This window comes from Rhinopithecus bieti, unplaced genomic scaffold, assembly GCF_001698545.2.
Source record: "Rhinopithecus bieti isolate Rb0 unplaced genomic scaffold, ASM169854v2 scaffold_21155, whole genome shotgun sequence".
Classification (NCBI taxonomy): domain Eukaryota; kingdom Metazoa; phylum Chordata; class Mammalia; order Primates; family Cercopithecidae; genus Rhinopithecus; species Rhinopithecus bieti.
This window is the reverse complement of record NW_016810615.1, coordinates 792608-803827: the sequence shown is the minus strand read 5'-3', so window position 1 is coordinate 803827 and position 11220 is coordinate 792608. Positions and strand designations below refer to the sequence as shown.

The 11220-nt window shown below is 37.4% G+C and overlaps 1 protein-coding gene across 1 annotated transcript in view; it reads right to left on the bottom strand.

Annotated features, from left to right (window-relative positions):
- DIAPH3 (diaphanous related formin 3) overlaps positions 1 to 11220 on the bottom strand; it is a 522774-nt gene that overhangs the window by 289202 nt on the left and 222352 nt on the right.

The window sequence follows — 11220 nt, the reverse complement described above, 5'->3', positions numbered from 1 at the left end:
ATAATAATAATAATAATATTTTCCACTATTTTATATATAACATTCTCTCATATGTTCTCTGATGGTATCAGAAGGTAGAAATATATCTCTGCTAAAATAAATTACAAAGCCAACTCTGAAAGTTAATGTAAGACATCCAAAGGCATATACAAGAGAAAGTACAAGAGAGGAGAACAGTCAAGAATGAGAACTCAGTGTACATTCCTAATTTAGAAGAATTAAATCCAAATGATAACACAGGTAATTCAGGATTTCTAGCATGGTGTTGAATGGAAAGAGTTGATAAACCAATTTACTAGTATTTGTACAAACAATGCTAAGCAACTTGAGAATAGAAAAAGTAACAATACATTATATTAACCAACAGATAAAAAGGAATGCCATATTAAATCATGGGCAGACCATCCTGGTGTATTCCTGGGGAAAACAGAACACAATCATCAAAACAGCCAGAGTGGCCAGGCGCGGTGGCTCACGCCTGTAATGCCAGCACTTTGGGAGGCCGAGGCGGGCAGATCACAAGGTCAGGAGATCGAGACCGTCCTGGCTAACACGGTGAAACTCCGTCTCTACTAAAAATACAAAAACAATTAGCTGGGCATGGTGGCGGGTGCCTGTACTCCCAGCTACTCGGGAGGCTGAGGCAGGAGAACAGTGTGAACCCGGGAGATGGAGCTTGCAGTGAGCTGAGATCGTGCCATTGCACTCCAGCCTGGGAAACACAGAAAGACTCCATCCGAAAAAAAATAAAAAAATAAAAAAAAAAACAGCCAGAGTGATTATCCAAAACTTGATAGAAGAGAAGTGATCTGACACAAAAATGACCATTATTCCAAAATACTGAAAAACAATTACAACGATAGCAAAATGGTCAAGCTTAAGTAGTAGAATTTTACAATAAACTTACTTCTATATTTGATGACAGCCTGCCCAATCCCAATACAAATTTTGTGATCTTGTATTGGGAGAGAGGGAAGGTGGGGGATGGGAGGGGAAGCAAACAAAGAAAGAAAGAAAATGCTTTATTCTGTGGGGCATGGGGTGTGAGTGTGCCAGGGTAGAAAAAAGGAGGACAAGGTAGAGACAATACCTAAGTATTTGTTCAACTGAACTCAACTTTTATTATCTAGACTTTCTGATATGTAATTATCCTCTCTCTGCTTTTATGTTCTTGTTTTTGATAGCTCAGTTGGGAATTCAAGTCACTTGCCCAGTTTCTCAGTTACTGAATCGTTATTCCTCTGTGCTCTAAGAATAATGCTCCAGTTAGCATTCCACATTATTCTGGTCTCCAATTAGTCTAGCTAATTGGAGTTCCATTATTTGCCCGATCTGTGTTCTAGAATCAACTATTCTGTGCTAGTTTCTGTCCCCACAATCTCCTGAATTTGGAATTTTTGTTAATCTGGGCTGTTAAAATTTGTAGTTCTATGTTATCTTACCTTCTGGCTGGAGCTTGTGTTGTGTACATCCTATATAGCTACTTATAACACCCGGCTTACAGTGGCACAAACCTGTAATCCCAGCACTTTAGGAGGCCAAGGCTGGATTACTATTTGAGGCCAGGATTTCAAGACCAGCCTGGGCAACAAAATGAGTACTCATCTCTACAAAAAACATAAAAATTAGCTGGGCATAGTGGTATGCACCTGTAGTGCTAGCTACTCAGGAGGATGAAGTGGGAGGATCACTTGCACCCAGGAGTTTGAGGCTGCAGTGAGCTAAGATCATGCCACTGCATTCCAGCCTGGGCAACAGTGGCAGATCTTGTTTTGAATAACAACAACAAAAAAAATTTAATAAAATGTTCAGCTCACATGCAGACCTCTTTTCCACCGTACCATCGAACTGCAACCCAAATGTTTCATATACACTTCCCTAGTAGTATAAGGAGGTGAGGTTAAAGGAAGACTAGCAGGATTCATTTTATATTGTGATTAGAAAATGATATTTTAAAAAATAATCTTCCTATGAGAGAGTAGAGAATGGGGAGTTAGTGTTTAATGGGTACAGAGTATCAGCTGGGGAAGATGAGAAGTTCTAAAGATGGATGGTACTGATGGATGCACAACATTATTGTTGCTAATGCCACAGAACTGTACACTTAAACATGGTTAAAATGGTAATATTTTGTTATGTATACTTAACCACAACATTTAAAAATAGAAAAAAATTATTTATGAGGCTCGATTTCAAATCACTCATTTTAATTTGACCTCTTGATTTGAAAATTTATGTAGGAATGATGTAGTCAATATTTTGCTTTGTCAAATGAAGAACAAAATCTAAGTGTCTGTAAAATTAATCAGACCAAACTGGGATCATTTAAAATGTATACGTTCTTTCTCAAGAGCTGTTCAAAGGCAAAGGTGGTCCTTATTCACTACATACCTCAAACTTATACATTGGTTTGACTATTTACATGATGGTATAGATAGTGCTGTTACAAAATAATGATTCCTCTTCTACCTTTCACCCGGATTTCCTCTCCAAATTGTAAAAAGAATTTCATTCTCGGGCAATTCCATGTTTCAAGAACGTAATCACATTCCTATTTCCTTGAATACCCAGCTCTCAGATTTCCAAGCTTGTAGTAGCCCATAACAATTACTCTGTTATTAAAGGTGCATAGTGATAATGATAAAGCCAGGGCAGACTTTTACATGAAAGGAAGATCTTCATCTTTTCCTACACAGAAACTGACTCTCTTCAGCTTCTTGTTCTTTGTCACATAAAGACAGGTGGCACATGGATAATGTATAGAATTAGATTTTGGAAAGAAAACCCAAGCCATCCTTATGCTTCAAAGCCTCAAAACATTTACCCAGGACCAGAGACCAGCAAGATGTATCTGGAATATTCAGACAAAAGTCAGGTTAACAATGAAATGGCTCTTTATCTAGGTTTGTTGTGGATCCCTGTATATACATAATGACTTCTATTGACTAAGGCAAAGTCAACTTTTTATTTTCTAGTTAAACAATACATATGTATATGTATGTACAGAGAGAATGAGATGTGTGTGTGTGTGTGTGTGTGTGTGTGTGTGTGTGTGTGTGTGTGTGTGTGTCTCACCAAGGAATCACACAGGAAAAATGGAGAGCTAAGCCAAGTCAGGACTCAGAAATCCCTGGATGGTTTATAATCCTCCAAGCCCCAACAAAAACTCCAAAGAATATAAAATAAGCAACACTTTCATCCCCTTGCCAATGTCCATATTTGAAGTTAGGCTACTTACAAAATCAAAATCTCCCAATATTTTCGAGCCTGCCCCCACCCCCCAAACAATCTTACTTTCAGCGTAACAACCATATCTGCTATTAAGAACGTACTTAACAGAGCTGTATTGTGAAATGGGGAGCAAGGTAACCTTTCATTAATGGGAATGCACTGGCTTAAATTGTATTAGAAATCTCACTTTAAATTTAATTACTTCACAATTATGTTTGGCCACCTGACACTTGGGCAGAGAGAAGAATTAACATCTTAGTGAAGAAGAATCTTTACAAGAACTGAAATATCCCTCACTGTAAACTCCCCAACCTAACTAATTAAAAACTATCTTTAACTTTAAATGCCTCCAGAAAATGTCAGACAGTAAAAGTTATTGTTCAAAAGACATACACCAAAAAGACAATGCAGAACAGAAACACAATACTAAACAGAACACCTCCGACATCCAGGAACACCTATTAATTGGGACTCTCTGGCTCATGTCAAAATTTCTAATCTCTAAAATGTTTTAATAAATCATATTCATACTCTTAAGACTATTTTACTTCATGTTGGAAACATCAAATCTGTATTTCATGTAATTTCTTGAATTTCTGAAAGATTCAAATCCTTTTTTTCCCAACTAAAATGGACCGTGGAATATCATCTAATTAAAAAAAAAAAAATCTCATTTTCCAATAAGAAAACTAACCCATAAGAGGCTAAGGGTCTGGCAAATGAAAATGAGGACTCTGGATACTCATTCTTGTACTTATGCCATCCTGGCCATTCAAAGCTTATCTAGCCCATCAGTAGAAACTGCAAATGTGATGACAAAAGAACTAAATGGAATTAAAAGCAGAATGAGTAAGATTCATTCTACCCTGCAGAGAAAGTGGAGCCAGATAATAATTGGAGATGATAACTGGAGATTAATATTTTTCTTTTCTGAAATTTGTCCCATAGCATTGCCATTTCAGGATCAATGGCATTTATTTCCTCTGGGGAGAAAAGATAAACCTTAGAATAAGAGGTCATTCTTCAGCACTGAGTGTAAAATTAGATTTCTGTTAATATCTACAGTGAGACAATAGTCTTGAAAGTTATGTGGTTCTGGCCGGGCGCGGTGGCTCAAGCCTGTAATCCCAGCACTTTGGGAGGCCGAGGCGGGCAGATCACAAGGTCAGGAGATCGAGACCATCCTGGCTAACACGGTGAAACCCCGTCTCTACTAAAAAATACAAAAAAAAAATAGCCGGGCGAGGTGGCGGGCGCCTGTAGTCCCAGCTACTCGGGAGGCTAGGCAGGAGAATGGCGTGAACCCAGGAGGCAGAGCTTGCAGTGAGCTGAGATCTGGCCAGTGCACTCCAGCTTGGGTGACAGAGTGAGACTCCGTCTCAAAAAAAAAAAAAAAAAAAAAAAAAAAAAGTTATGTGGTTCAATTGCAAAAGCTGGGGTCTTACAGGAAAAGAAAAAAAACTTAATGCAGTCACAAAACATTCCCTTAACTATATAAAACTGAGAACAGGGTGCTACTATAAGCAGTGGCTATGAAGGATGCAGCATATGAGAAAAGGACAGAGTGTCAGACATACGGAAGACACAAAAGCCCTTCCTAGGCCAAGGGAGAACTCACAGGGGATCAGAAGGACAAGATCAGAATTCAGATACATCTCTGGAGGGTGTGCTCTTTTCCTCCTCCCTTATGGTGCAGGGCTGGAGGAGAGCCACCTGGGGAGTAACAGACGACTAAAGAGATATTGGAGACCCCAGAGCAGAGGGTATTTGTGGCCAGCTTCCTGTCTGGACCTCCACAGGAAGACCATCTCACAGTAGCCTCTACCAATACGGGGCAAGCACTAGAGAACAAAAATAGTGCATAGTATGTTTAGACAAGTGTGCTTGTGACAACATCTTGCTTTGTAAGTGGTTAATGGGAGATGTAAAAGCACTAAAAGAGTCAGCGGACACGTTTTCAAAAAATACTTACTACATCACATTAGATTTTCAAGTAACAACTGAAAATTCTCATTGGATATAAAATCCCCTGCAACTCAATTAGGAAAAAATCTATACTAGAAGCAAATATTAGATTTCAAATTTCAAAAAATAAGGCAGTGAGAAGGACAGTAGAAAAATATCTATTTCTTCCCAATATGTACATGCAAAGGCCCAAAGGGATTATAATACATAAAACCTGTATTTCTATTGACCTATATAATACCTTATCTCAAATTATCAAATTTAACATCTTATCCCCAAACTTAGCTCTTTTGGCTTAGTTTCTCAAATACTCATAAAGATTTCTCAGTTTTTCATAAGCTGCTCCTTCTAAGCCTGAAGAAGATATATATGATTTTTCACTTCATCAGTTACTTCCATCCTCACATTTGAGCAAACATCTTCAGGATAACCATTACACACATTTCCTTCATTACAAACGAGTATCCCTTTTGATCACAGGTACCATTTGGAATAATTAACTATCAAATATATTGCTTTCTGAATGGAGTTTATTGAATTAATGGAACCCTGCGTATGTAATATACTTGACAAAAATTTCTTTCACTTTGAAAAGCTAAGGTCATTTCTAAGCTGTAACTTTAAAAATAAAACAAATGACTCAGATCTTGCAACAATTTTTTTAGATTCATTTATATTGACTAAGGCAAAGCTGCCTTTTTATTTTCTAGTTAAACAATACACATCAAAATATATAAAGATTTTAAAAAACTAAACATGCTATTCCAGCTAATTGCCATTATTATTCTAGATTTGTCCCCTAGGAAGATATTGATTTCTTAAAGTTCATTGTGAAACAATTCAAACAGTATAGAAGTACAGTTTTTTAAAAGTAAAGTTTCCCCACACATTAATACAAATATTCCCCAAAGGAAACTATTGAAATCATAGTTATTGTCAACAAAAGCTTATAAGTGTATAAGAGTGTACATAAACAAAAAAGATGTATATACATGTATACAAATATACAATTTAAGGGTTTTTTCCTTAATTAAATGAGCTCATACCATATACATTATTTTGCATTTTACTTGTTTCACAAAGCAATAAACCCAGTGTAATTTTCCATGTTCATATGTCTAGATCAACAACATTTAACAGCTTCATAGCATATCACCTGGTACCATAATTTGGCTACAAGTCATACAGAATTTAGCTATTTTCCTTGTTAATGAGCATTTAAGTTGTTTATAAATCTTTGCTATCAATATTACTAAAATAAATATTCTTGCATGTTTTTTCATAAAAGCATTTGTTGCATCTACTTTTAACTGTGCCTATGTAATAATCTCATTCTCTTATGAGAAAAGAAATATGATCAATTTAACACCATTAGCACATCTCCTCTTCTATTAAGTCTGAAAAAAATGGGCTTTCTGGTTTTTTTAAGAAGTTTATTTTGGCAGTTTATTTCTTAATGTTAACAAAGATCAGCAGTTTCTAAGAATCCTAGAATGTTAAGCTACCAAGAATTCTTATTTTATAGATATATAACTAAGGCCTGGAGAACTGATTTCTCCAAGGCCACACAGCTACCTAGTGGAAGATTCAAGACAAGAAATCAGCTCCCTGGTTCTAGGCCAATTACTGTACCATACTCCATTTCCTGGGGAAGGACGAACACAGACACACGGGACCAAGAAAGTCCCGTTAGAACAATAATAGCAACTGGAAATGTAATAGTTCTCAATATGGAGCTCCTCTGAGGGCTTCCCTGTCATGAAAAAGAAAATCTTAATCTATTTCATTCATTCATTCATTCATTCACTCACTCACTCACTCACTCACTCCCAAGTCATTGAATTAGGCTCTCTATTGAAGAATACAGAAAAGTCAAATGTAAGGCTTGTTCATAAAGAACCTCAGTTGAAATTGGAACAATAAGATGTGAAGATATAAAATTACACAATAACAGAATCATTTATATAAAGTGAAAAGCATTACAGAGTTCAAGCAAATTCTGATATTTATTCTATCAGAAGTCTAGTAAAAGTTTATTAAAAGGTTAGTAAATTTTTCAATGACCAAAGGCTTTCATTGGCCTCGATTTTTTGAGGTCTCACTAATACTCATTAATAATAACAATTACTACTATTTCCTTGGGGCCAACCAAGGGAAGAGATGATGGAGGCTGGGCACAGTGGCTCATGCCTGCAAACCTAACATTTTGAGAGGTCAAGGTGGATCACTTGAGGCCAGGAGTTCAAGACCAGCCTGGGCAACATGGCGAGACCATGTCTCTACAAGAAAAATTGTAAAATTAGCTGGGCATGCTAACACATACTTGTAGTCCTAGCTACTTGAGAGGCTGAGGCAGGAGGATCCCTTAAGCCCAGGAATTCAAGGCTGCAGTGCATGATAATCATGTCACTGCACTCTAGCCTGGGTGACTGAACATGACACTGTCTCAAAAAAAAAAAAAAAAAAAAAGATGGAGCACTTAGAAAGTTAAAAGAGGCAATAACAAGAGGCAATAACATCTCAGTAGATGGGCCAGGAAAATCTTCACAAAGTAAATGGTATTACATGTAGGCCATGAATGATTAACAGGGGACAGAACTGGAATGTATTCCTTTCCTCTCTTCCCTATGAAGAGTGATTTTCTAAATATAAATATATGCATTTGTATACATATAAAGAAGCAAACTCTAGTTCTGAATAAGTTTTCCATAGAGTGTAGAAGAAAAGTTGACTAAAAAATAGATGAATCCAAAAGTTTTAGGCATTTCCAGTTTTATTTTCTAGAAGGCAACTGAAGAATAAGAACACTTATTTCAAAAATTATCACACATAAACTCCTAGTGCATCTCTGGGACACAAGACAAACCAATCCTCACAAGGAAGCAGAATCGTAAGGACCCAAATTTGGAAAGAAAAATTGAAAGATCTGACTTCTACTGCTACCCATACCTTGTATACAATGGGGTATTTTTTATAGTTTGTTTAAATATATACATTTATTATTAATGCATAGTTGAATAAAAAAACTACTATGTTTAACACTAACTTTTTTCTGGCAACTTTTCTGTGTGTTAGAAAAAAAAAAAGGCCTATTATCCTTTACACCTCCTTTTAGAAAGGAGAGAGGCAAAACATCTGGAAAGAACTTGCCCTTAGTAATCAATCTTTCCAGGCTCATATCTGGCCACTAACTAACTTGTAACCCCACCACTCCCTCTTGCTGGCCAGCGACATCATCATCAACATCTACATAACTATGCCCTAAGCTATGGGTATTTCACTACTGCATCAAGGCTTCCTTTGCCTCCACCACTCCTACTGCTGGATTGGCTTTCTCCTTCCTCCCTGCTTTCAAAAATCATATACTCATGCTTCAAAATAACTCAAATGTTTCTTTGAAGCTTTTCCAAACAATCCACACCTCAAATCTCATCTCCTGCCCCTGTCTTCAGTCACACTAAACTTCTGATGGATCCTAGATCACAGATTCTTTCCAACGACCATCCTCTCTAAACACACCCCTCATCATTCCTTGCTCATTTACTTTCATAGCACATTCAAAAACTAGTCATTTTTGTTGGCCTGTTTGTTTTCTGTGTTCTCCATTACATTATATACTACAGGAAAGCAAGAAGTTATCTGCTTAACACTGTATCCCAGGAGCTAGGACAGTACTTTTCTTGGGAGAGGCATCCAATATTATTTGTTGCTTGGCCGAATAACTCGTCAGCCGGCTGCATGATTTGCCATGATGGACCCAGTAACCAAAACGAGAGCCCTGCTTACTGATGGCCATGAGGCCCGGAATTAGCCGACCTCTGTTGCTTGATCTCCGCAAAGCGGAGACAAGAGGGCACATTCCCGGGTTCTTTATTTACAAACCCTTCCCGCGCGCGCCCAAAGCTTTTCCCGCGCGCGCCTAAGTCTCTCCCGCGCGCGCCAAAACTGTTCCCGCGCGCGCCAACCTTTCCCGCGCGCGCGCGCGCATTTTCCCGCCCAGGAAGATATGCAGCCCAGGGCGCAGGTGCGATTCCGCGCCCGGGAAAAGTACAAACCCCACGGCGCATGCGCGATTGTAATTTGAGAAGACCCGCCCCCTATCACCGGCCTGGCCAACCTCTTTCCCCTGCCCAGCCTATATAAGGGCATGACCTACACTCAATAACGAGACTTGATCAGGCTATTTGTCTTGTCTCCATTTCGTGTTTTCTTGTCTCCTCCATTCCCACTCCCCCTTCCAGGGTCTGTTCGACCTGTCCTGGCAAGGTCGGGACAGATAGCTGCAATCCTAAGCATAGTACTAAGTAGCAGCTAGGCCTTCAGGGAGTATGACTTGTATATCAATTTCACTTGCTGACAGAAAAAAAAAAAAAAAAAAAAGCCACACTAAGCACTAAGAACTTAAGCACTTAATACAATAGGAATTACAGTGCTTGAGAAAAATAGTCCTTAAGCACAAAGCTGCTGGGCTAGGAAATAGGAAGGCCCTCTTCCACAGAGGAATATCGACATAAGAACCAGGGTCAAGAGGTACAGGTGAGTTTTTCTGTCCTGTTTCCTTTATGACTCAAGGTTAATTTACAAGTATTTTCTATAACAATTACAAATGAATTTTACCAGAAAAGATTAAAAACTTATGAATTAAAATTTAAAAGCAAGCTTCACATATTAAAAATATGCTTATAAAGAAAAAATGAAGAACACTCTGGATTATTACTGAAAGCTTATACATTAAGCAGGCAGTGAGTTACAGGGAGCTGTCTCCATAGGGGACATAAAAAATAAGAAAATATTTCTCAATGATCAACAAATAACCCAAATATGTCAAACGATATTTCTATTGGCAACACTTTTATGGCTTCCACAGTTAGCTCTCAAATTTTTCATCTATTAAATGAGAAAATGATAGCTATGATCTAGTAACTTTACAATCCTATGATGACTGAACAATCTTTCACTTTTTTGTACTTCTGTTACATGTTCCAAAGCATTGTGTTCCTAATATGTTGTCCTTTCAGCTAAAATAGTTCAGTAAAAACAAATATTTGCACAACATTTTACAGTTTACAAAGCACAGAATCCAGTTTGCACACCAAGTTCAGGATTATTAATAACGGGGAAAATGATGAGAGAAAAAAACCTCCCGAACACTACCTGATACTATTCCTTGCATTGTTCATTTCTTCCAAAAAAAAAGAAGTATTTTAAGTTTATGCTCAATAGATAGCATATGAAACACAACGTTCACAACAATAAATTTTAAAAGTTCCTAAAGAGTATATAGACAGCTAATTTGAAGTAGCATACAAATAAACAAATGCTAAAAAAGCACTTGAGTCATTTAAAATACATGCAAACACACAAAGAGAAACATGTTGCTGATGAGTTCTGGCTCATGCTTACCTACATAGACAGCTATTGTGCACAATATTTTAATTGAATCATACTTAAAATTGCAAAGTTATTATTCTAAAAATGTAAGTACATAACGGATATGTTATTTTTTTTTTTTTTTAACTCTACCACAACTGCCAGGCACAACTTTAAAATAAAATGTAATACAAAAATGAGAATATTTGAAAATCTGGTACGATTGGGGAAAAAAACTCTTAAAATAAAATGGATGCTGAAGTGTTGAGTTGCACCCAGGGGTCAACAACATTGTGTCTATTATTCAGCTGAAACACAGAATTTGCCTTTAGATACCATTTTAATGTTAAATCAAGAACTGTCAATCAGCACCATTTGTTTGTAATCCCTCATCAGAACCCATTGCCTCAGTCTGAACATTCATAGGAAAGAATGCAGAGGGCATATCTGCAACCACTTAACCTTCATCAACCAACATTCATGCATGCTCATTAACATTTTTTCCATCCCGCTTTCGAGCATGACACAGCTCATACCGGAATCATAACTCGCTGATAATTGTTCAAGACAACAGCTGGACAGGCAGAGTGCAGAGGTGAACACTCCCATCGATTATGGTGTACTGTAATGCATTACAATTAGTAAAAGAGTCAC